Source organism: Chlorocebus sabaeus, chromosome 7 (genome assembly GCF_047675955.1).
Source record: "Chlorocebus sabaeus isolate Y175 chromosome 7, mChlSab1.0.hap1, whole genome shotgun sequence".
NCBI lineage: Eukaryota > Metazoa > Chordata > Mammalia > Primates > Cercopithecidae > Chlorocebus > Chlorocebus sabaeus.
Window position 1 is genome coordinate 79,301,168 of NC_132910.1, and position 26,011 is coordinate 79,327,178.

Sequence of the window (26,011 nt, forward strand, 5' to 3'; positions counted from 1 at the left end):
CGGGGTAACGTTGTCTCGGATCTCTCCCGCCGCCTCCCTTCTTTCGCTGGCCGCGCACGCGTGCGACGCCCCGCCCACCTCGCCCCACACTTCCCTGCTCTAGCTGCAAGCCTCCGCTAGGTTAAGTAGACGATGGGGGCGGGTCTGAAGAGAAGATGCTACGACGGCCGCGCGGACGCTCTTGGGCGGGGCGAGACCACAGCGCGTGCGCCGGCTCCTGAGCGCCACGCGCTCTCCTCTTCTCCGTAACCCCTACGGGAGGCACGCCCCTCCAGTCCCCTTGCTCTGCGCGTGCGCCCCGGAATCGCTTCGCTTCCCAGGCCTGGGTTCGCGTTCGCAAACTCCCGCCCACTTGCGCTCGCTCCGCCCGGGAGCTTCACGTGCGCCTTGGCGGCTACGGCGGGGGCAGATCCGGGCGGGACGCCTGGCGGAGGACAGGTGGCTTGTGGGAGGCTGGGGCATAGTTGAGCTGCAAGGCGCAAACCCATGAGGGGCGTCTGCTTTTTCCCAGGGCGCCGTGGCGTTTTTCGGGAAACCGGCAGCTTGGGCGCGCAGACCGGGAAGCGGCGAGAAGTTTGGCGACGAGCTCGGGTCTTCCTGGAACGGAGAGAAAGCACGGAGCCCGCACTGGGCTTCTCTGGCATCGGCAGTCTACGTGCTCCTCGCCCTGGCACCGAGCAGCCACTCCCCGCTGGGTTTGGCCAAGGCTGCTCTTGTAGAATTTTAAAGGATTTAGAGTCTCGTTATTCCTTGAATTATAATCTCTGTGGCCGTAGGGAAGTGGACAGGTTGAGGTCGTCTTTCTATTCGTCATTCACTCTTATTTGCAGATTCTGTTTTATGTACTTGGGACGACTTTTAGCCTCTCACACCTTAAAATTCTAGTGTGAAAAAGTGACCTCTGAAGTCTCACGCACTCGACTCGTTTGACGTGTTCTCTCTTGCCCTTGTCTGTTGTCTTGAGTCTCATAGGATAGGTTTGAACCTTTCACTGTCGGTTTTGGAGGGGCCACTGAGGATGCTGATGGGGCAAGTGACAGGGTCGATACTCTTGTAGAGAGGTTATATAGCAGCCAGATGTCTGAAGGATTAGAGGCTGGGGAAAGAGTGGGAAATCAGTAGGCTAGGGTATTTGTGTGTGAGGTGAGGAGACTCAGAGCTAGTGGAGACATTAGAGCAGGGGTTGGCAAACATTTTTTGTAAAGGGCCCGATTATGTTTTAAGTCTCTGCCTTAACTACTCAACTCTACCTTATAACGAGAAAGCAGCCATAGACAATACTTGAATGAGTGTTCCAATAAAACTATGTACATTGAACTTTTCTTTTTATTTTTGAGACGAATCTCGCTGTGTTGCCCAGGCTGGAGTGCAGTGGCCGGATCTCGGCTCACTGCAAGCTCCGCCTCCTGGATTTACGCCATTCTCCTGCCTCCGCCTCCCAAGTAGCTGGGACTTACAGGTGCCCGCCACCTCGCCCGGCTAGTTTTTTTTTTTTTTTTTGGTAGAGACGGAGTTTCACTGTGTTAGCCAGGATGGTCTCGATCTCCTGACCTCGTGATCAGCCCGTCTCGGCCTCCCAAAGTGCTGGGATTACAGGCTTGAGCCACCGCGTCCGGCCGACATTGAACTTTTAATATAATTTCAGTTATGAAATATTCTTTTGATTTTTAAAAAATCATTTAAATATGTAAAAACTTCTATTTTTTAGTACTGGAGAGGTGCAGAAACAACTTATAAGCCATATTGCTGAGCCCTACATTAGAGGTACTTGAGGGGAGTGACACAATTGGTAATGAATAACCATATACTCTATCCTTCAATATGGAACACTTTTGGAAGTAAAGTAGGGCATTAATAATTATAGCCAGAGAACAGGAGTTAAATCAGTTTACCCCAGGCAAACCTAAAGGAATAATCACCTTAAGGTTAAGGGTTAGGAGAAGTCAAAATTGCTTTAGGACTTAGTAACAGAAAATGGGAGGTGCCAGTGAAGGAAATAGGAAGATAAGAAGAAACTGGTTTTGAGGAGAAGATAGCTATAGCAGTCCCAACAGCCATATACAGTTGGAACAACATTGATAGGAAAGAAGAAAGCATCCCAGAAGCAGGCAACTCCTTATATCTTATTGACCAGAACTGGGCTATTAGCTGTCCCTAAAGCAGTAACAGACAAGGAGCATGGGACATCCATGATTGCCTAGTGTTTATCTGACTTTTCTAGTTCTTATTCAGGACTGTGTTGAGCATTGCTGGACATTTACCATCTCTGATTCCTTCCAACTAAATGTCAGTAGCACACCTCAGGCATTGTGACACCATAAAGCAACCCTTTTCCCTTCTCACCCCCCAGAGGTGTGCTACTGGTTGAGAACCACTAGCTTAGAACCTCAGGATTTACCTTGGGGCTGAATTATGTGTGTGTAGGTTTCTTTTCCAATTGGTTTGGAGGGAAGAGAGGAATTGGACAGTATTAAAGTTCTGTTGTCAAGGAAGTGAGGTGGGGAATGTTGGGTAGCTAACCAACATTGGCTGCCATGTGAAGTAAAAAGTTTTCCTTTATACCCTTGATAAAATAGTGTCTCGACTTCTTCACACTTGAAGCCTCCAGGAAACCCCAGCTTTTTTGATTCTCATTGTAAGCCCCTTGAACTGGACTAATTGGGAGTTCTTCTTATTTTCCACTGTAAGTAACAAGCTCTTGTCCCAATAGGATACTCCTGCTTTGAGTACTGCAATAACTTTCCGATTGGTGACTTGCTGTCAGTCTTTTCCTATTTCATTCCCACACGAAGAGACTAGACCTGTGTTCTGATTTCCTTTGCTCAGACACCAATCTCCAGGGGTGCTCTGTAATTTAAAGAAGACAACTCAGAAAGCTCAGTTTGCACTCAAGGGCCTCCGTAAGTCCCTTCCCTGCCTTCCCGTTCTCCAGCAAACAATCCCTTGGATACCCTCTATTAAATGATACATTTCCCCTTACAATACCTAGTCCCTTGCCCCATATATGCTATGTGCATTCCCCACTCTAGGACTTGACTCATGCTGTTTCCTCACTGAGCATGCCCTTCTTATTTCCAACGATACAAATTCCATTGCCTTTCCATTCTTTTAATTCTACCTCCACCTGAGGCCTCTATCAGCCCACATTAACCTATCTTCCTTGAATTTCTATGTGTTCCTTGTCTGTACCACCCATTTTGGCCTTTCATTTTATGCTCTTCTTGACTATTCTGTTATTGAAACTGTGCTTTAGATCCCTCTACTTTTCTCTGTGGATGCTTTTTTTTTTTTTTTTTTTTTTTTTGGGACTTCTTTCTACCCTCCTTTTCCTCTTACATCCTACCTTGCCTAGAGGATATCTTGAAGAATCCGTCATCTACATTCTTTTTTTTTTTTTTTTTTTTTTTGAGATGGAGTCTCACTCTGTCACCCAGGCTGGAGTGCAGTGGCCGGATCTCAGCTCACTGCAAGCTCCGCCTCCCGGGTTTTCGCCATTCTCCTCCCTCAGCCTCCCGAGTAGCTGGGACTACAGGCGCCCGCCACCTCACCCGGCTAGATTTTTTGTATTTTTTAGTAGAGACGGGGTTTCACTGTGTTAGCCAGGATGGTCTCGATCTCCTGACCTTGTGATCCGCCCGTCTCGGCCTCCCAAAGTGCTGCGTCATCTACATTCTTTTCTCCTATTGTTAGCTTTTTCCCCCTGACACTTCATCTATTTACTGATTTACTTGTAATCTCTTCTCTGGAAGATATTAGTACTAGCCATAAAATATTTCTATTTCTTTTTCCACACACATAGTAATTTGGATTTCCCTACTCCTTTTACCTGAAGAGTGGCCAATGAAATGTGATTGGAAGTGACTTGTGTCATTTCCAAATAAAAGCTTTAAGAGCCTGTGAACATTTATCCTGCTCTCTTTCTGCCGAGAGTGATGAAATATTTTAATTATCTATTGTTCCATGACAAAGCACCTTAAATCTTAATGGTTTAAGGCAGTCACCATTTTATTATCTGTAACGGTTTTGTGGGTTGACTAGGCTCATGGGCAGTTGTCTAATCTTACTTAGGGTCTCTCGTGGTTCCAGCCTGGTATTGTCTGGGGCTGGAGTTTTTGGAGGCTCAAGTGGGTTGATAGAGTAGCTGAGCTCTACCCATGCGGTTCCAAAGACTCTGATTCCCATGGCTTCTTCAGCAGAGTAGCCTGACTTCATGCATGGTGGCTTAGGATTCTCAAATGCAAAAAAGCAAAAACTTCCAGGTTTTGTCTTAGGTCTGGAAATGACATGTTGTATTGGTAAAAGCAGTCACAGGGCCAGCTCAATTTTAAGGGGAGAGGAAATAAACACTTGATAGGGGTGGAGGGAGAGTGACAAAGAATTTGTGGCCATCTTTATTACAGACATTTTTGTCAACCACAGAGTTCCAAGAAAATGTGGCCATCTTTAATCACTACTCCAATGATGTTTCAAATTGTGTGAGCTTCCTTCAGCCAGGGTCTCGGAGACAGGACAAAGTGGAAAATGGCTCCCTGCTAACCCATACATAGGTATATGAATAAGAAATACATCTCTGCTGTCCTGAGTCACTTAGCTATTTGGAGTTGTTTGGTATCAACTTTTGCACACTAATAGAAAAATTGGTACTGGAAATAGGGTGGGGCTATAACAAAAATCTAAAATATGAGTCACTGACATATATAATAATTGTGTTAGAAATATTAGTGGTTGGTTGGTAGGCAGCATCCAGCTTTGACTCACTTATGCATTTCCCAGTGAACCTAGCTCAGAAGTTTGCACCATGATAATCAATAAATAGTTCTTAAATATGAGAGATTGTTTCTTGTAATTTTTCCCTATTTTAGGGAAAAACATTTTTTTTCCCCATATCACATGTTTCTTGAAACATGGAGTGCCATGAACATATTATTTGATGCTCTGTTCCAAGGGCACCAGTGAGTTTACTGATATGTAAGTTTGGCTCCTGGATAGCCCACCTTCTTCCTCTCCGCTTTCTCTTGGGAGCCATCCTGATCATGGAAAGTGTGCTTTCTCCTCTGCTACCTCACACAAGTTTTAAAAGAGCTTGTTCCTGCCAAGGGAGGCTTGGGGTAAGCCGAACAGCGTCAGCTCCCTGGGGGAAGGGAAATTTCAGGTTTGGAGCTAAGTTCACTTCCAGGGAGTGACAAAGCCTGTTTGAACTTTAATTCACAGCGTAAAAGAGTTCAGTGTTGGGCATTCATGACTTTGGACTTTAACATGAAGTTGGTAGTGATTACTTTGGGCTATAATTTAGAGTGATTTAATCTCTGAACTTTTAATTTCTCTCTGGAAAATTAATACTGGGAGAGGGTCAAAATCAAATTGAGAACATCTTGGTTCTTAGTTATTAAAGTATTTGATCACATTTTAGAAATTTTGATAATGTTAGACAAGCTGACAGGACATAGTTTGAGATGGCAATGAACATATTGTGAATTACAGCCTTGGGGACAGAATAGCATTGGAACTGATGTAATCGATATATTGTTCTGACCCATTCAGGGCATTTTGGGGACAGACTCTACAGTTTACTAGTGGCCCCAGGAAGTCCTACAAAACAGGTGAAATCAGTATTGGAGAAGTGGTCTCATGAGGATGGGAGCAGGATTACTCCAATTGACTGCTGACTTCTCACCCTAGGAAATAACCGTATCCCAACCTGATCTCAGTGGATAAGCCCACAGGGTTAAGGTAATGGTCTTCATACTTTTGCTGACACATCCCTAAAATAGTTTTTAAGTTGACATGTAAAATATTGTGACCCTAGTTGCAAAACATGTAATTTTTTGCGTAATATAAATGTGAATATTTTAAAATAAAAAAGATTATGTTACTTAAAATGCAATCTAAATGAAATCTAAATCCATAGAAAAGGAATACTCACCATCATTTATTTTCACAGAAATTTTACATTATGCCTTTTCCTATTTGAATTTGTATTTTCATTCTACTTCCCTAACAGAATTTTATTTTAATATATTTTTTGCCCAAATGTATTTTATTGCTTACTCTATTATTATTTTCCACAATAATAAGTTATTTATAGGCCAGGCACGATGGCTCACGCCTGTAATCCCAGCACTTTGGGAGGCCGAGGTGGGTGGATCCTCTGAGCTCAGGAGTTTGAGACCAGCCTGGCCAACATGGTGAAACCCCCGTCTCTACTAATAATACAGAAATTAGCTGGATGTGGTGGTGGACACCTGTAATCCCAGCTACTTGGGAGGCTGAGGCAGGAGAATTGCTTGAACCTGGGAGGTGGAGGTTGCAGTGAGCTGAGATCATGCCATTGCACTCCAGCCTGGATGACAAGAGAGAGACTGTCTCAAAAAAAAAAAAAGTTTGTAATTAAAAAAAATTCCTATGACTATAAGGTTCAAAGTGGCAAAAATTTATTTTGAATTATAATTACAATTATTGTTAGTACATAATCATACCTACATTATAAATTTTTACAAATAATTACTAAAGAGAACTAAAATTTTGTTGGAAATGTATCTCTCAGTGAAGTGAATGGAGCTCCCCTCTCCTCAATTAGTTCATGTATTTATAGGTAAATACAACTTTTTGCTAGGCAACAAAATGGGAAAATATGTTGGAAGATAATTAGGTGTAGGGCTTACAAAAACAAATAAATGATTGTTGTTAAATGTGTTGTTTACAATAGAAAAGAATGTATCTAAATCTATTACATGAATGGTAGGAATTAATAATGAGGTGAGAAATGTTTAGCAAATAACAGTGAGCAGACATACTTGGGTAAAAAAATGAATATAGATTTACTGTATTCAATCTTTTGACAAAAGTTAATTAGAATATTTTCTCCTGAGATCTGAATATCTATTCAAGAAAATAAGAAACATTAACTTTCTAGTTATATATGTTCCTTTTTCATGTGACACTGATCTATTGAAAGGAAATTTGGAATTTTTTTACATTCTTTTCCTTGAAATCATTTGGAATTTGCAACTGAGACACAGGAGAATGAAATTTTACATCAAATGCTCTCATTCCAGAGCAGATGTGCCTTGTAGCTAATTGGTATTTCCCAGAATGATTTTCACAAATCTTGCATATCCGAATTCTGAGATGTATATGTGGAGTCTGGAAACTGACTGTGAGTTTGTTATCTGGAGATTGTAGGGTACAATCTCCTTTAGTATTTTTGTTTGCTCTCTCAACCGCGTTCTTTGACATCGTCAGGAAATGGAAGAGGAAATAGCATTAGACAAAAATTAGCACAGCCCCTGCCCTGCCCCAGTGTATCTACACTCAGAATACCTCAACATAGACCAAAATACCCAATTTCTAGCACCATGCTTTTCTCTTAACAGAAATATATATGAGGAAAGCCAGGAAATCCTCATGTAGGTTTCTTATACCCTGATTAAATCAAATATTGATTTCAAGACAGTATTTGGAATTGTTCCTTTGTATGCCTTAGAGGTTTTTTTGCACACTAGAGCAATTTGCTATAGAAGGATCTGGGATGGGTAAGAAGATGCCTGTCTTTTATAAGTGGGAAAAGATGATTTTTTTTTTTTTTAACTTGTCACTGACTTGAAGCTTAAAGAATGATTTTTAAAGGGAGTTGTAAAAATAGAATTAATGTGACATCTCAACCTCAGTCATGTTTCAGGCAGCTCAATTTTGGGAAAGAATAGGTGAAAGTTGAATAAAGGAATACATTTCCTTAAAATTTCCTATGCCTGTATTCTCCTTAGAAAGTAGTCATGGAATCCCAGGGTAGACTTACGCCGGTGTGAAGACTACTAAGTTAAGAGAATAAAATTGAGTGGGGAATGTGATGTAGTTACAGGGGTTCCTGTTAACACTCCTGGCCTCTTGGGTCATCCCTTCCTCTTCTCCATGAAGTAAGATACCTGATGGTGAGAAACTTCGTGAGAAACCTTGGCCTCTTTGGCCAGTCTTACTTTTAGGGCCAGGCTTCTCTCAGGAATCATGCCTTCTGGCCTATTTCTTTGTGCTGCAGATTTTACAGGGATAGGCCTGTGGAGTGAGGGGAGGGGAGGATTGCCATTGCCCTGCATTGCCAGTTAGCACCTCAGTGTAAGCCTGCCTCATCCTACAGTTTGATGTTGGGAGGCCCATTGTTGCCAGGCAGTCTCCAGCATCAGCTTTATCAGTAGGCGTAGTAGTTTTCAACTGTCTACTCTTTTGTGTTGGATTGAATTATGTACAAATCTATGCAACATATACAAAATATTGACAAGCTTTACTTCATTATGATTACTGACTGAAAGTTCTCCAGTAGAACAACTGACTTTTAGCAGCTTGCAGGTGCAGAAATTTCTGATGAGAAGAACCAAAAGATCATAACTTTGATTCTTTATTTTCTCCTCTCTCCAGTATCCAATGCAGTCTCTCATTGTGGTTTATACCTTGATGGGAAAGAGGAGTGTGGTTTACTTCCAAGCCCTAAATACTCTCAGTCCTTAACAGTACTGTACATATTAATATAATAAGTACTGTGAATTTTCCTAAGTTCTTTTTGGCTATGAGGGTATGTTCAATCCTGCTTTTTCCCTTTAATAATATTTTATATACATTTCATAGATTTGTACATAGTAATTATATTTTCAAAATATTGTTTTCTAAGAGTCTGTTACTGAGCAATATATATAAAGCTTCAAAAGAGTTAGGTTCAGGAGAAAGAAAATAGCTCTACAGCCTTAAACAGTTAGTTCTTTGAGATTCACTATTGCTGGAGTTTCACAGAAGATGAATGAATACATTAAGGATTGACTCTAAGGAAGCCAGCTTGCCATTCTGTTTCTACCTGTGCTGTAAGCGGTCTGGCTTGCTAAGCCTTACTTTTTTTTTTTTTTTTTTTTTTTTTGCCGCCACCTCGCCCGGCTAGTTTTTTGTATTTTTTTTTAGTAGAGACGGGGTTTCACCGTGTTAGCCAGGATGGTCTCGATCTCCTGACCTCGTGATCCGCCTGTCTCGGCCTCCCAAAGTGCTGGGATTACAGGCTTGAGCCACCGCGCCCGGCCCGCTAAGCCTTACTTTTAACGTTCATAAAACTGTGATATGAAACACGGCCATCATATGAGAAAATAAGACTAAAAAGCAAAATAAAGAAGTGATTACTGTAATAGAAGCTATGTGCCTATAGATCTCTAATATAGAAATGGTGCTTTTTAAAGGGGATACAAATTGATGTTGTTTTGTAAGTACTTGGGTCTTTAGAAAATGAGCTGCTTTTCAGATTGCAAAAAACAAACAAAAAAACCCCTCAGAAGCTAAGAGCCTTAGTTTAATGCAAAATAGACTGTTTTTGAATCCTCTGTAATAAATTGGCACACGTAGTTTGAGTATTGTCATGCAGAAGCAGAAATTTTGACTAGCTTTACATTGTGATGGTTGCTGAATGAAAGATCTGCATTAGAACAATTGACTTTTAGCGGTATGCAGGTGTAGAAATTTCTGATGAGAGAACCAAGAGATTAAAACTTTGATTCTTCTTTTTCTCTTCTTTCCAGTATCCAATCTATCAAGTTCCATTGGCCCTCCAAGATATTATCCCAAATCTGACTGACCACCTACCATGTTTATAGCTACTATCCTAGTGCTTGCCATCAGCAGCTCTCATCTGAACCATGACAACAGCTTCTTGACTGGCGTCTTGGTTTCCACTCTTGTCTTCTCAGAGTTCATTCTGTTATTAGCCATTTAACAATACAAATCAGACCTATCACTTCCTTTCCTATACTTCACTAATGTCTTTGCCTTGCAATTAGAATAAAATTCAAACTCCTTATCATGGCCTATATGACCTATTCTATACCTTCCCTTTGATTGCTTTCAAATTGCCTTCCTTGCTCATTATTATGCAGTCATATTGCTTTTCTGTCTTTGCTTGAATACTCTAACCTCATTCCCACCTTAGAGATTTTGCATTTGCTCTTCCTCTAGGTCTGGAATTCTCTACCCCATTTCTCTTGGCTGACTTGTTCTCATCCCTCAAGTCTCAGCTCAAATATCCTCTCTTCTGAGAAGCCTTATCCTGACCACCTGTCTAAAGAGCTCTCATCTCCTCTCCCCCAACTTTAATCATTCTCTGTCCTGCTTAATTTTCTTCATAGCATTTAGCACTACCTGAAATTATCTTATTTTTTACATATTTATTATCTGTTTCTCTGTTAGCCCCTAGTAGAATGTGGAATGTGATTTCATGGTGGTAGAGCTTTTCTGTCTTGTTTCCTGGTCTATCCTCAAAGCTTAGAACAAAGGTTGGCATTTGGTGGGGATTACTAAATATTTGCTGAATAAATTATTAAATCAAGGCCCAGATGTACCCAGAAAAGGCCTTTCATCATACTAATTTTTCATAGTTCAGAGTTGTGGCCCTTCGTTTTGAATGCTAAGAAATCTGCTTTTGCCAGCACATGGAAATTTTTTTTCTCCAGGAAAGAACTTTCATGAACTGAGTTACAAGAGTGACATATAAAATCCCTATGCCAATTTATTAGTTTCTAATGAGCAATATAACTGTCACATGGACTCAGAGTTGCACTGATATGATGTGTTGAAAAATTTCTGCCTATGGGCTGAGATATATAGGATAGTGAATTAAATCAGAAAGCTTTTTGAAAAACATTGAATACTAGAAAGGGAAATTCGTTAGATGGCTCATGTATTTAAAAGCATTCATTTATTTCACAAATACTTCAAGATCTCTATCCTTTGTGTTCTGTGCTGGGTATTGAGGAGTCAACAGGGAATCATATCAAGTACCAGTTCTTAAAGATTTGCAGTCTAGTTGGGGAGGCTGACAATAAGCTGACAATTATAAATCAATGTATAAGTATTTTTTAAGCATAATCTTGGTGTAATCTGGGAGGATCTAGATGGGAAACAGCCTTAGGGGATTGAGGTGAGCTCTGAGGAGTTAGCGCAGCATGAGGAGGAAGGGCACTGTGTGTAGAAGCTGTGACCTGAACCAAGGTCTGGACGTGGAGAGGGCAGTGTTTTCTAAGAAACACAGGTAGCTGAGCACGGTGGTAGTGAAGAGCTGGAGGGTGAGGTGAGAAGGCTGCAGATAAGGCTCGTGGACTTAGGCTTGGACTTTATCCCTATACAGAGTAAAGAGGAGCCACTGAAAGTTTTGTTTCAGTGGGGAGGTGGAATCTGTTTTTCAGGTTACCAGAGCACAGCTGATACTTTGCATTCCTTTCTTCCTAAGAACTTTCCATGAATATCTGGCTAAAGTCTACACTCCCTCCCTTGAACACACGACCCTTTATATGTACTCTCCATCCTTATATCCTACTGCTGTACATCACATGGCCTGTGCTCCAGACACACCAAACTTGTCGGTTTCCAGATTCACTCCCCATCTTTAATTATGCCTTTAATCATGCTCATCTACCCCACTTCCAAAAAATGTTATTGAATCATTTTTCCAAATGACAAAAGCAAGACATGTTCTTTGTAACAAGCCAAAGAACAGAGAGATGTGGAAAGAAAAGGTTAAAACTTTATCCTTTCCTCTCACCACCAACACCATACCCATACACACAGAGTCCACTGTATAAAACAATTTTTTTTAACTTAAATAGATTCATGCTATTCATTTTGTGCCATCTCTCTGTCTCCCAACAGAATCTCATGGACATCACTCTAGCACTTGCTGCATGCCAGACCCTCTGCTTCACCTCATTTACCCTACAACTACCATGGCACTATTGTCCCCAGTGAGTAGATAAGGAACTGACATGTGATTAATTTGCCCAAGGTCTCACAGCTAGTGATTGTGGGAACAGCAACTGGAACTTGGGCAATCTGGCTTTTGAGTCCAAAGTGCTACCACTGCCTTTTACTATCTCCCAAATTAATGCTATTTTTGTTCTTTTTAATAACTTCACAATATTCATATGGATGTCTGGAATTTATTCAATTATTTCTCTTGTTGATGAATGTTGAGGTTATTTTTTGGCACTGCATAACCTCAATATGCACTTCTCCAAAGAGGGATTTGAGATCAAAGAACATACTTATTTTTATTAGGCATGGCTAAATTATATTCCAAGGATTATGTAGCCCAAGCAACATAGAGGCATATCTGTTTCCTTATATTCCTACCAGTCCGGAGTGATGCTGATATTTTTAGTTTTTTTTTTTTCCACCTAGCTGTGTGATCAATAAAAACAATACATCTTTATTTTGATTTGCATGTTTCCTGACTACAGGTGAGATTGTGAATTTTTCTGCATGTTTTTGGGATGTTTGCATTTCCTGTTTCATGATTTGTCTATGAATTTCCTCTCCTGTCTATTTTTTCTGTTGGGTTGTTTGTCCTTGATCATTTTTGGTGGAGGGTATGGTATGTGTGTATGTGGAGGGATGTTTGTAATATAATAAATAATATTAACCCTTTTTCTGACATAGGTTCAAATATTTTCTCCTCGTCTATATTCATTCACCTTTTGAATTTGTTATGGGATCTTTTACCTTATAGAAGTGTTTGCTTTTTATGTGGTCAAATCTGTTAGTCTTTTCCTTTTGGCTTTCCTGGAATTCACAGGTTTTAGGCATCTCTGTTCTTTAAGGATTGGGATGCTTGGCCAAGGCTCTCCCTGGGGGTGCTTAATGGGCTTTGAAAACTTGTGTCTGAGACTCTTTTACCTTTGTTTCTACTTCCCAATCTCCTTCTGAGAGATCTATTCTTTCTTGGAATTTGTTATTACATTCAACTAGACTAAAGCAAAGTCTGTCTGGGCTGGGAATGATTTGTCACTGTAAAAGTGTGTTTGCATGTCTTTTCTCTGATTCACTATGTTTAATTTTCTGTTTCTCTCTCCTTGTTTTAAGGAGTAATCATCATGCTCCATTTTGTTTTTGAGCCATCTTCAGCCTTTGAGTCCTTAAGCTTTTTGGAGACAGTTTGTGGAGAAGGTATGTCCTTGATACAAGGCGTGTGGATAATGATGATGGTTGGTTTTGAGGCTGTGGATTTGAGAATGAGTTCATCTCTGTCTTTGATTATAACTGTATAATCCTGGGAAGTTGTAATAGGCCTCCGGGCCCTTTTCCATAAAGTAATAATACTGCTCTGAAGCTACTTTTTGACAGTGCAGGAGAGGACTCTATCAGTTAATTTAGATGCTTCTTCCTTTTTGATCACATTTGAAGAATATTTTAATTTCAAGACTTGTGCTCAAGCCTTCACAAATTACCTTGGTGTATCCCTCTTTTCATTCACTGTTAGCCCATGAAAGAAGGATAAAATTTGTTTGTCTTAATGACTGGTATCTTTTATAGAGTTTCTAGAATGAACTGCCAATTTCACTGTTGAGAAGAGAAACATTTAAACTCTTCATGGAAGTTAAATTTGGGGTCATTTTACACAAACAATGGCTTTGGTCCAAGGAACAGAGATAGGTCTTGTGAGTTGGGAGTGGACAAGGGAAAGAGTCTGTCCTGCATTTTGGTAGATTTTTAAAAATTTAAGTCTTCATATTTAATTGAGAAATAATAATTGTATATATTTATGGGGTACATTATGATGTTTCAGTATATGTATGCATTATGGAATGATTATACCAAGTGAATTAACATATCCATAACCTCACACACTTACCATTTTTTTCTATTGAGAACATTTAAAATATATTCTTTTGACAAATTTGATATATAAAATACATTGCTATAACTATAGTTAATAATACATAATAATAATGCTATTGTATAATACATTTCAAAAAATTATTCCTCCTGTCTAACTTTGTATATCCTTTGACCAACATCTCCTCAGCCACTCGCTAGACTCCCAGCCTCTGGTAACCACCATTCTCTCCTTTTATAAGTTCAACTTTTTTATATTCCACATACAAGTAAGATTATTCAGTATTTATCTTTCTATGCCTGGCTTATTTCACCTAGCATATATGTCTTCCAAGTTCATCCTTTTTGTCTCAAATGGTAGAATTTCCTTCTTGAAAGTTTGAATAATACATCATTGTGTTTATATCCCATATTTTCTTTTGAGTTTGTCCACTTTCTTTTGTCCATTGATGGACACTTAGGTTGATTTCGTAACTTGGCTATTGTGAACACTGCAGCAATGAACATGGGAGTGCAGATATCTCTTTGACATACTGATTTCAATTCTTGTGGATACATGCCTAGAAGTGGGATTGCTGGATCCAATGGTAATTCTATATTTAGTTTTTTGAGGAACCTCCGTATTCTTTTCCATAGTGGCTTTACTTAGTGGATTTCAGAACACACACAGAATTTGTTCCAGGTTCATTAATGAGCTCATAGAAAATAAAGCAAGAAGAGACGTAAAGTTATTACCCAGGTGTCTCCCATGCCCTCAGGCTGGTGAATAACAAAACCAATCAGTGAAGGCAGTTTGTTGAATTGCTCAGTTGATAATACTCTTGGATGGTAGCTCATTTTAGGGGATTTGGGGATAAGTACTAGGATTGAGAAGCTAATTAGGTAAGTGGATCTCAGGAGAACTCATGGCTGACCCATTGATCTGTTTCATTCTTTGCCTCCCACCTCTGTGAAATTTGAGGCAGCATGGCCCTGCTCTTAGCTCTGGATCTATTAGATAAGAGGAGATGACTACACAAACTCCTTGCTTAAAAGTCTTTCTGTCCCTTATCTTCAGGCCTTGAAAGTTTTAGACTGTAGGCAGAAATTAAAATCAATTACTATATTTAAATGCTGTGTGTAAGACTTTGCATGGGATGGGGTGTGTGTGTGTGAGAGAGAGAGAGAGAGAGAAAGAGAGGAGAGAGGGAGAAAGAGAAGACAGTGCTGTATTAGGTAAGGCAGAGTTCTTGCCTCAAAGGAGCAGAGATTGCTAACTCAATTGCCTAGGAGGCCAGGTAGATTCAGTCAGTCACATGGCTTTGCATGTGTAAGAAAAACAACAGAGTAAGCCAGATAAATGACATCAGATTCTTACTTGTCTCACTGACAGTAGGAGGTGGTGGGTGCTATGGCAAATGGGAGTTGCACATCGAATGTAAAGGGAGCAGCCCATACAATGATCAAGCATAGTGGTTCTCAAAGTATGGGTCCCTGGACCTGCAGCATCAGAATCACCTGGAGACCTGTTAGAAATGGAAGATTTTTCAGCCCCGTCTCAGCCCACTGATTCAGAAACTCTCAAGTGGGAGCCTTGCAGTCTCCGCTTTAATACGCTTTGGCGATTTGAGAACCACTGTTGTAGCATAGTGTTGCCGTGTGGGAATTTAGATCCATTGTTGCTAGATCTTTTGATGTTTTCAAGGGAAGCTATAAAGCTATAAAGCTATATCCTTATGGAAATCTACTGATTTTTAAATATTAGAAGTTGTACAGGATATTTGTAATTTTGGGGAGCATGAGGAGTAGAAGAGGTACCCTGTGTAGGCCAAACTACAGGCTAAAGAAAGCACATTTGTGAGCCTCGTGGCATCCAGGCCTCCAGTGTCAACTTAGAATAATCAAATGTCTGCTTCATTGTTGGTCTAGAGCAATGATTTTCAGAGAGAGAGAGAGAGAGAAAGAGAGAGAGAGAGGAGATTGCAAGGCAAAAGGGGGCTTGTAAAGGCTGCACAGAATCTGATCCTTCCAGAGCATCCCTCAGGTATGTTAATAAGGAAGAAAAGAAGCCCCTGCTATGGCTCTTGAGTACTGTGGATTATAAACTGTGTTCACATCTGTTCTTTCATCAGGTCCTCACAACATTGTGCAACAGGTGTGAAAGATGAAGTCTCCATTTACAGCTGCTGAAATAGGCTGAGAGAGGGTAAGTGATTTGCCTAAGGTCACATAGCTTGTGAGGCTTAAATCTGAGACTAGATACCTAATTCTATACTTTCTTAACTAGAGTTTCTCTCTCATACATAGGTGTATTTATCTGTGTTTGTATATCCAAACACCACTAATTCTTGAAAGGATCTGGTGTGGCTCACTGGTGACTGTTTTTTGTCCTGTTCCTTATGACTGAGCTTCAGCTGGTCCGCTCCCTGGGGTGGTGTGCTGCCTCAGGCCCCAAATCTTCCTTTTTTCTTCTATGAACTCCTTAGTACCAGTTGTCTCCCTTGGAATCTTTCTCCCACACCAGCTCTGCTCCTGGACTCTGACTACTCGGGGTCACAGGTTTCCCTGTTCTGGCTGGTCTTGCCACTGACTGAGCCTCACTGGGACACTGGTTCTAGAGCTGTCCCCTGTATAGGTGATATGTGACCCAGGCATCTGCTGTCTGCAACTAGACTGAGTGTCCTGACTCATTTTCCATAGGCTGCTGAGCTGCCACCAGAGTAGTGGCTTTCTGATATGTAGCAAATTTGGATAATAAATGATATATATTATATTAGGAGAGCTAGAATATAGGATTCTTTCAAATATTTTACCTCATCTAGCTTAAAATGCAACAGGCATGTATCCAGATAGCACTACCAGAAAAATTTTAGTAGTTTGAAATTTCTGGGACCTGTTAAATATGATTTTGATGAATTCTGCATTGTGCTGGGTATGGGGTGGGCGTTGTGACAGTTTGAGATACAGTCTTTTGGAGGGCCTTTTTCTTCCATGTTTGGAAACCAAGTGCTGGGGAGGGATAATGGGGGAGAGCTGGTGGTTGCTGAGTATCCAGGTATTTACAACAGGACCCCGTGTGTGCAGTGAATCAGAAACTGTTCGGTCTTCTCTTTCCTCGCCCTCACCCCAAACCATCCATGTAATTGTCTGTGTGTTGAGGGGGGTACTGCTGGGGGTGGGAGAGAGATCTAGTGACTATGAAAGCACTACAGTGCAGAAATGTCTTGGTACAGCACTGCTGTGGATATTGGTAGGAGGAAATAGAGAAGGTACCCTTTGCAAGGACCTCACATAGCCCAGAGTTGGCTTCTATTACAGTTGTTTGCTTTTTTTTTTTAATCAGAGAATAACAGATCACTAGTGGGAAGGGTGTGTTTCAGCCTTATCTTGGATGCTTCCTTACTTCATTTGACTTAATTCAGAAACTATGCAGTAGTTTTGTGTGCGACTTGTGCCGTTTCCTTTTCATATAATGAGTTTTATTTAAAGTCCTCATAACTGTTTTTTTGGTTTTGTTTTGTTTTCTATGGTAAGAGTAATCAAATGAGAATTGTAAACAGTTTTGGGGCCATTTTTACTCGACGAAACTGTTCTCCTGAGCCATACCTCTTTCTTTCTCTCTCTGAAACACTTAGGGGCAGGAGAACCAGACTTTTATAGGAAAAATATGAATTCCTGTGCATTGTCACAAACTGGTTAATAAATAATTTAGAAACAGAAAGGGTCCTATCGAAATATTGGACTCCAACTTTGTCCAGTAGAAATACTGAGTACCAAGGATTTCTCAGCTTATTTGAACAAATGTAGGAAGATATTTAAAATTTCCCTCTGACCACATAGAATGTCATTTCTCTATCTACTTCAACACAGAGCTGTTGGGTAGAAAGTGAAGACTGAAGGTAGCCTGGAATAATAATAATAACAGCTTATTTATATTGTTTTGTACCAAAGCTGTTCATATATTTTTTTCGTGTGTGTTGTGTGTGTACGTGTATATCCATATATGTATATACACATATATACATACATGTGTAGTGTGTGTGTGTGTATATATATGGATATACACGTACACACACAACACACACATATAAATACACCTTTAATCACGATAATGTATGGGTCAGGTACAATTATTGTCACCATTTTACACATGAGGAAACTGAGGCACAATGACGTTAAGAAACTCTTCTAAGCTCACACAGCTAGAAGCTGATCATTTGCATCCAGGCAGTCTATACCATATCAGTTCCCTTGACATATTATTGCAGGACTCAGTGAGGATTGAAGTTTTCCAGTCCTGGCACCTGTGCTAAAGCTATCCCACAGGCTGGTTCTGTTGTGTGAGACGTTGATGCTATCACTCACCAATCTGCCTAGACCACAGTAGCTGACATTTACTGAGCACTTACGATGTGCCAGGTAATGTGGGAAGTACTTTATATACATCACCTTACCAAATCCTCCCAGCAGCCTTATGAAGTAGGGGCTGTTTTACCTCTGTTTTACATATGAGGAAACTGAGACCTGAAGAAGTTAAGTAACCTGCTCAAGATAAATGCTAGTAGGTATAGGCTCAAGATTTACCACTATGCTCTTCTGTTCTCTTGCTCAGGAGCTGGGCTCCTAACTTTGTGCTCCTAGTAAGGACTCTGCTAGTACACATTTTCTCTGTGTCATGACTTTTGCTAGCAGCCTCCTGAAGTCAAGGGTTAAGGGTGCTTTCAAGAGGAGAAAGCCTGGCTTGACAGGGAGTCTGGAAGAGAGGTGACAGGAACTCTTCCCTTCAATGGGATCTGAGCAGTGCGTTATAGTGAGTTCCTGTGGGGGAAAGGCATCGATTGCTAAAATGGGAGCTCTTAAATATTCATCATGGTTGGTTACATTTTGGCCTTCACTCTTAACAATTACCATTTGATTCTACTTTATTTAATATATGACCTTTATTTTTCTTTTATTTATTCATTTGGCCACTGTTGATACCTTGAATATTTTAGCTGCCTACCATAGTCAAAGAGCTCTAGCAGAATTACTTGAAAATAGAATCAATTCACCTAAATTAGCCATCAATATTATGTTGTAAAAGGGATAATTATAGTAATGCCATTATATAAAATGAAAGTATAAATATATATAATAGATTCAACATGAGAATAATAGATGTTTAATTCTGGCATCTTCTCTAGGTGTCTCTTATTTCAGTACTCCTTAAGCTCCCACTCTCTGGTAGCCACTATGGGAGGTGCTGGGATTATAAAGATAATAAGCCATGGACCTTGTCTTCAAGGGATATGCAGTCCCTGTTGGGAGACAATTGATGAAGAGCTATGAGAACATTAAGGGCGGATGCAACCCAGAGCAGAGGAGGTGGGGTGGAGATGCTGGCCAGGAAGGCTGCTTGGAGGAGGTGATCCCAGAACATTTAGTATATCACACTGGTGAGAGCAGAAAGGCTTGGTAGCTCAGCACACAGGCTCTGGGGTCAGGGGTGTTCAAATCCTGGCTCTCTTGTTTGCAGTTAAGTTTGTTTATTCTGGTGTTGCAGTTTCTCAGCTCCATTATACTTTATTTTTTTGAGATGGAGTTTTGCTCTTGTTGCCTGGGCTGGAGTACAGTGGTGTGCTTTTAGCTCACCGCAGCCTCCACCTCCCGAGTTCAAGTAATTGTCTTGCCTCAGCCTCCCAAGTAGCTGGGATTATAGATGCTCACCACCACACCTGGCTAATTTTTGTATTTTTAGTAGAGAAGGGGTTTTACCATGTTGGCTAGGCTGGTCTTGAACTCCTGACCTCAGGTGATCCACCTGCTTCAGCCTCCCAAAGTGCTGGAATTACAGGCGTGAGCCACCGCACCTGGCCCATTATACTCTTATGAAACCACTATTATATATGTGATCTGTTGTTTTACTGAAACATGATGTGGCAGCACATGACTGTAGAAGGAAATACAACCACGGGAGAGGGTATTTGGGCTAAGGTGTCATGATGTCATGGAACAGTCTTACCCGTTGATGTCCAGAGTCTCATGAAAAATTGAAGGATATATTCCAGATGAGTATTTGGAGAAATCTGATGGGCTCTTGGGAAAGTAAATTATAAAATTAAAACATATTTTGTTTTTTTTCCAGTAAAGTATAAAACTGGTCATCCTCCACATGAAGGAGAATACTAAACTTTAAACCAAAATATAAAAAGAAAGATTACTAGTTGTTTTTTATTTAATCCTTTTTGGTGAAAATATTAGTTTGAAAATTGTCATCTAAGGTCCCTGCCATCCTTTGGAAAGTCAAGTGAAAAAAGAAAGAAAAAGTCTTCTGAACATAAGTCTGAATTCCAAACCTCATCATAAACTCTGAGAGAAAGGTGAAAGTTCAGCTTTTCCCATTGGCCTGGACTGGAGTATCTGCCTTTCTCTTGCAGTTGTATCTCTATTAGCAAATCCTCTGGAAGCAAAGATACTTTAGTCAGCTGTGGTCAAATACAAAAATGCTCATGAGATATGCAAAGCAGGGTAGCCTGAGCTCAGCCGTGATGCCTGAGAACAGCCTTAGTCTGTCTGTCTGTTTGGGTGTCTGACTGCCTGCAATCAGCTGCAGAGCAGTGGGGCTGCAAATCCTCGTGGTTTCTCCTTGGGGCTTTTATCTTTTCCTTTTCCCTCACTTAGCCAGGATTCCTCCAGCCATCACAGGGCTGGTCTTAGCCCCTCCCTCTGATATCAGCCGTTTCCACTCCACTTTCAGGAGCCTGGCATCCTTTTTGGGATCATTCTCCCAGTCCCACCATTAGACAGTTGTTCTACCCCTTCCCTCTATCAAAGCATGAAAGGACCATGAGGCCCAGAAGCAATGGTTCCAGTGTACATTTCTATTTCCACCAGAGAGCCTTTCTGTCCTGGGGTACCTGGGACTAACCACAATGCCTTTCCTGGAGGCTCTGGCCCCAGCCTTAGGCAGTGAAAAAGACCACAGCCTACCTGTACCAAGGAAATTCCTGGGCTGCTGGCCTCTTCTACCCTGCTCTTACTTCCTCACCCTCTCAACCCTAACTTCTCCCTTCTCTTTACCATAGAGGCTTCTGTGGCATATTTTAAGTTTTCCAGAATGTCCAGTGCTATTTTAATAAACATTGAACTCTTTTCATACTGTATGAAATGCTTTTTCCAAAATTGGGACATGATTCTCAGTGCCTCTTATGTTGTTTTCATGTCTGAAAATGAAGTTTATGACAGAAAAATGTGTTGATGGAATATAATGTCTTCATGAATAGAAGTATTAGTAAACTGGCTCAATTGTCATTAAGAAATACTTCCATTTGCTTTTTGACAAAATAGTCATGAGTGAATAGCAAGTAATGCATTAACAACTGCTGATTTCTTATTTATTGCACTCATTCATATTAAAATAACAATACAGAAAATAAATGTAGAAAAGCTTCACTTACAATCCTATCGCTCCATATAATTACTGTTTTTATTTTCCTGTGTTCCCTTTCAGGCCTAGGCCATGTATGAGGAGGCTACCGAATGGGGCTCCGAATACAGCTCTGTGGTAAAGGAATTCTTGTGAAAAGTTGTGTTCCATTTGTGTATTGTACTTTAAACTAGCTCTGGGCATTACCCACATTTTAACTTGCTGTGTTAACCAGCTTTAGTTTATTATCTCAGAACTCTGACTGCACCATTATAGTATCAACATTCATCTTTTTTTGTCAGTGGTAGGGCCTTTACCACCAGCATATCAAGGAATATCACAATAAGCTGCACGACACTAGATTTATTTATTTATTTTTTTTGAGATGGAGTCTTGCTCTATCATCTAGGCTGGAGTGCAGTGGCATGATCTTGGCTCACTGCAACATCTGCCCCCCAGATTCAAGCAGTTCTTGCCTCTCGAGTAGCTGTGATTACAGGTGTGTGCCAGCACATCTGGCCTTTTTTTTTTTTTTTTTTTTGTATTTTTAGTAGAGATGGTGTTTTGCCATGTTGGCCAGGTTGGTTTTGAACTCCTGGCCTTAAGTAATCTGCCTGCCTCGGCCTCGCAGAGTGCTAGGATTGCAAGCGTGAGCTACTGTGCCTGGCCAACACTAGATCTTAATTGCATATTTCCAAAAAGTTAGTGAGTTTATGGATATTAATAGGCCTTCATACGTAAGAGCTGAATTCCCTCTTTATCTGGAATTCTTACGTTCTGTTGACGTCATGGAAAGTTCTTAGCTCAAGACAGGCAATGAATTGGGCCTGAAATCATACTCTATCCTCTAAACGGGGCAGCATTGCATATTTCCAAGCTCAAGAAAGAAATGACTCCCTCTGGCCTCTCTCCCTTTCTAGTTTTCCTGAAATTGTAGACGTCTTATCTTGGTATTTACAGCATTTGCCTGATTACAAAAGTAATCTGAAGTATTGATGAAAAACACACTTTCCTGGGGCCTTTCCAGGCCTATTGAATCAGAATTCTGAGGAATGGCTTGGTTTAAACAGGCACCTTGGGTGATTTTTACAATCCAGGCAGATTTGGAAAGAGTTGTTTATTTGAAGGCAGTCCATAGCTACCAGCTCACACATGTGCTTAGCACACTTTTGAGGAAAAGTGGCCAGTCGTTCCATCTTCGGGGGATCAACGGTTGTGTAGGCCTTTGTCTTTATTCCATCCTAAATACGGCATGGCCATGGCTATACAAAATGTAGGACGGGGTGGCAGGCCAATGTGGGAAGATAATCTTCTCTATTAAGGTCATCATACATAATACTGCCACCCGCCTTCACTTTGTAATTGGGAATTCTATTCCTTATCTAAATTATAATTTGTACATGACGGGGTGTGTGTGTGTGTGTGTTTGTGTGTGTGTGTGTGTAATTTTTTGTTAGCTTTTTTTCATGTGATCACTGGGTTTTAAATTCAGTTTACTGAAAAAATGCTGTCTCATCAATCACTGTGGTATTAATTTGAAAGATAAGCAGATTTTATGCAACTCTAGGTCATGGCCAAGATTTGGAGTGATATTCCCTGAAGTAGGCTAGTCCCATAGTTGTGAAATAATGGGGTTTGTTTTAGATGTATGCTTCCTTGCTGGATTCCCCACTCACCCAGATTGATCCAGGCCCTCCTGCTATCTGCCAGAAGCCCACCCTTTTTACTTACCTCCCCACTCTTCCCAGCAGGGCCCCGTTCTCCCAAATCACCCTTCCTTCCCTCGTAAGTTCATCTTTTGAGTCAAAAGATAAAATAAGAACAATAAAGCATAACCCAACTCTCTTCCTTTAGATTTGATAATCTTAGCTGGTAGAAAGAAAGGGATGGATGAAACAAATTCATGCCATAGAAGGAATGACTGATGGATCTTACTGCATTAGCAAATGGTCCCAAGGACATTTATATCTTAAGATGTGATTGTTAAACTAAAGGAATAAGTCTCAAATACAGTGTATCAGACAGTTTAAAAGGAAAGTGAGGTGAAGTGTGGGTCAGAGGGATCTTTAAATCACATAAGGGCCATAGTTCACTGCTCCTCGAGGCCAGCTGTTGCTCTTGGAAATGTGTTGATAACGGCATTCAGCCAAGAAGGCCAGGGAAACACTTGGGTCTGGTTAAAGGTCAAGCCCCGGCCTTTCACTCTGCCCTTCGTCTCTCTCATCTCCAACAGGGCACTGCATGGGTGTGCTGTCTGCACGGTGGGTTGTCATGGGAGCAAACAGATCATCTGCCAGAGTAGGGGCAACCCCAGCAGAGGGAGCATCTGTCCTGGAGCAGTGCAGGAATGGTGCAAACCCGGAGTCAGGGCCCTTGACTTTTCATTGTTGAAGGCTATTGACTTGTGGACTAAGTGGCTGTCAGGTATAGCCCTTTCACGTAGACAGAATCAAGAACCTTTGGCACAGGTTCTTATCACTGTGTGTAAAGGTAAAAACTTGATTAGGCTCAAGTGGAAGAAAATGTGATACTTTATTCTTTCTCATTTGAAACTTTAGTCTCTGTGTCTTTCTGTCTCAAGAAAATAGTAAAATCCAAATGTAACCAGGCAGGCTTTCCCCCCGCCTTGATTAAAGGATTTTTTGTTTTTTTGAGACACAGTCTTGCTCTGTCGTCCAGGCTGGAGTGCAGTGGCGCGATCTCGGCTCACTGCAACCTCTGCCTCCCAGGTTCAAGCGATTCTCCTGTCTCGGCCTCCTTGATTAAAGGATTCTTAATTAAGAAAGGAAAATCTGTTATAGAATAAATGCTAAATGAAAATAAAGCAAGCACATTGAACGCTCATTCGTAAGTTAGAAACAAAGCTCAGATATTCATCACAGTATGTTTGGCCATGTTATGCTCTCAGTGTGCTCGGGTCCCTAGGTTTCATGACTGCTTAATAATTTTCAGTGATGGGACAAAACTGTAGAGGCTGGACATAACTCTCTTGAATTTTATTTTTCATCCCTCCCCCCACCTACTAAATACTTTCCATATTAAATAAAAATCTGAAATGTTAATAACATAACCTGATGAGCCTAACTTCCCTCATCTGCAAGGTGTATCAGATGATATTAAAGAAGACTTTGGTCTCAAGATCAATGATTAAATATTCCAAGAGAAGAGATCTATTTTCCTGAGTGCATTTGTATTTCATGTTACTCTTTGAGTGACTTTCTTGAGTTAGGATATGTGTTTAAATTACTTATTCTTCAAATGAATTGGAGAAGAAGTAAGTATAGATATTTTATTATAAAATAGCTAGAAGTTTGTCAGTAATAACTGATACTTCCTAGTTGCCAGGCTCTGTTCTGTGTTTTTTTTTTTTTTTTTTTTGAGACAGAGTCTCACTCTGTCGCCTAGGCTGGAGTGCAGTGGCGCGATCTCCGCTCACTGCAAGCTCTGCCACCTCCCGGGTTAACGCCATTCTCCTGCCTCAGCCTCCCTAGAAGCTGGGACTACAGGCGCCTGCCACCACACCTGGCTAATTTTTTTGTATTTTCAGTGGAGACGAGGTTTCACCGTGTTCGCCAGGATGGTCTTGATCTCCTGACCTCGTCACCCACCCGCCTCGGCCTCCCAAAGTGCTGGGATTACAGGCGTGAGCCACCGCTCCTGGCCTGTTCTGTGTTTTATGTGTACCATATCTAATTGGCACAACAACCTCCTTAGTGGTTGCCATTTTTGTTGCTGTTTATAGTTCAGAACTGAAGCATAGGGAGTTTGGATGACTTCAACAGGGTTCTACACTGGCGAATGGTTTCACTGGGTTCTGGATCTGGGCAGAATTACTCCTCAGTCTTTAAGACTAAAGAGTCACAGAGCCATAATACCTCTCCAGCAATAACAACAAAGAAACCTACAAGAATACACTGCACGCTGGTAAGACAGGTTTCCTCTAGGATTACGGGAAGGGTGCCAGGGAAAACTTTGACCTTATCTATATCATTTGAATTTGTTTTTATAATTATAATGTATCCACATATTACTTAATATAAAGCAAACTTTTAAAATTGTCAAAGTCCTAAATCAGATTAATAATTTCCATAAAACCATTACTATTTAAAAAAATTTGTCATTGAGACTCTTAAAGCTGGCAGGGAACTAGGAAATCATTTATCATAATCTCCTTGTTTTTCAAATGAGGAAACTGAAGTTACATGATTTGCTTAAACTCACAGAACTAGTTAGTGATAGAACAGGTCTGCTGCTGCCCAACTTTGTGTGTTTCTGCCGCACTTTTCAATGTAATACCTTGGAGAAAGATTTACAAATCTTAAGTGAAAAGTCTGAGAGTTTCGGCAAAAGCATGTATACACATAACCAACTCCAGAGCCAAGATATAGATCATTTCCATTACTCCTGAATGTTCTCTTGTGCCAGGCATCTCTTTGAAAACTTTGCCTTGCCCATTCATGTGCGCTGGTAATAATTCAAGTGCTTGCATTTCCTATATATTCACACAGTTTACAGTTCCCAACAGAGACACACCTTAGTGTGTCTGTGTACTTCCTTAAAGACAGAAACAGGGTTTTCACAAAGTCCCATGCTCTTCTTCTTATCCTTTACAAGCCAGTTCCTAATTACTGAAATTGCTAATTGCTGTTCCTTGTTTACAAACATTAATTCAAGTTGGTCTTTAGCCTGACATAATTATCATTACATATGAAATTTTTCTTTAGTCATTTAATGCTCAAAGCTCCCCAGACACATCTATAATCAGAGTACATGTCTTTTTTTTTTAACTGAGCAGTTTCTATATTAAAATCTTGGAAGCTCTAAGAATAAGACATATGGCTGGGTGCGGTGGCTCATGCCTGTAATTCCAGCACTTTGGGAGGCCAAGGTGGGTGGATCACCTGAGGTCAGGAGTTCGAGACCAGCCTGGCCAACATGGTGAAACCCCATCTCTACTAAAAATACAAAAATTAGCTGGGCAAGGCGATGTGTGCCTGT

At 40.8% G+C, this 26,011-nt stretch overlaps 1 long non-coding RNA gene across 14 annotated transcripts in view; it reads left to right on the forward strand.

The window, feature by feature from the left end:
- Nucleotides 1-154: 154 nt before the first annotated feature.
- The window catches only part of LOC103236249 (uncharacterized), a 233,208-nt gene continuing 207,351 nt past the window's right edge, over nt 155-26,011 (forward strand). For 9 of the 14 annotated variants that reach the window (XR_012093443.1, XR_012093436.1, XR_012093440.1 and 6 more), the window contains exons 1-6: nt 155-2,683; nt 4,401-4,547; nt 5,542-5,730; nt 11,668-11,759; nt 12,877-12,960; nt 15,741-15,814. This is a non-coding gene — a long non-coding RNA (uncharacterized lncRNA). Of the gene's footprint in view, nt 2,684-4,400; nt 4,548-5,541; nt 5,731-11,667; nt 11,760-12,195; nt 12,255-12,876; nt 12,961-14,090; nt 14,217-15,740; nt 15,815-26,011 lie in introns of all 14 variants that reach the window. The other 5 variants (XR_012093439.1, XR_012093438.1, XR_012093446.1 and 2 more) reach the window with 4 other exon arrangements.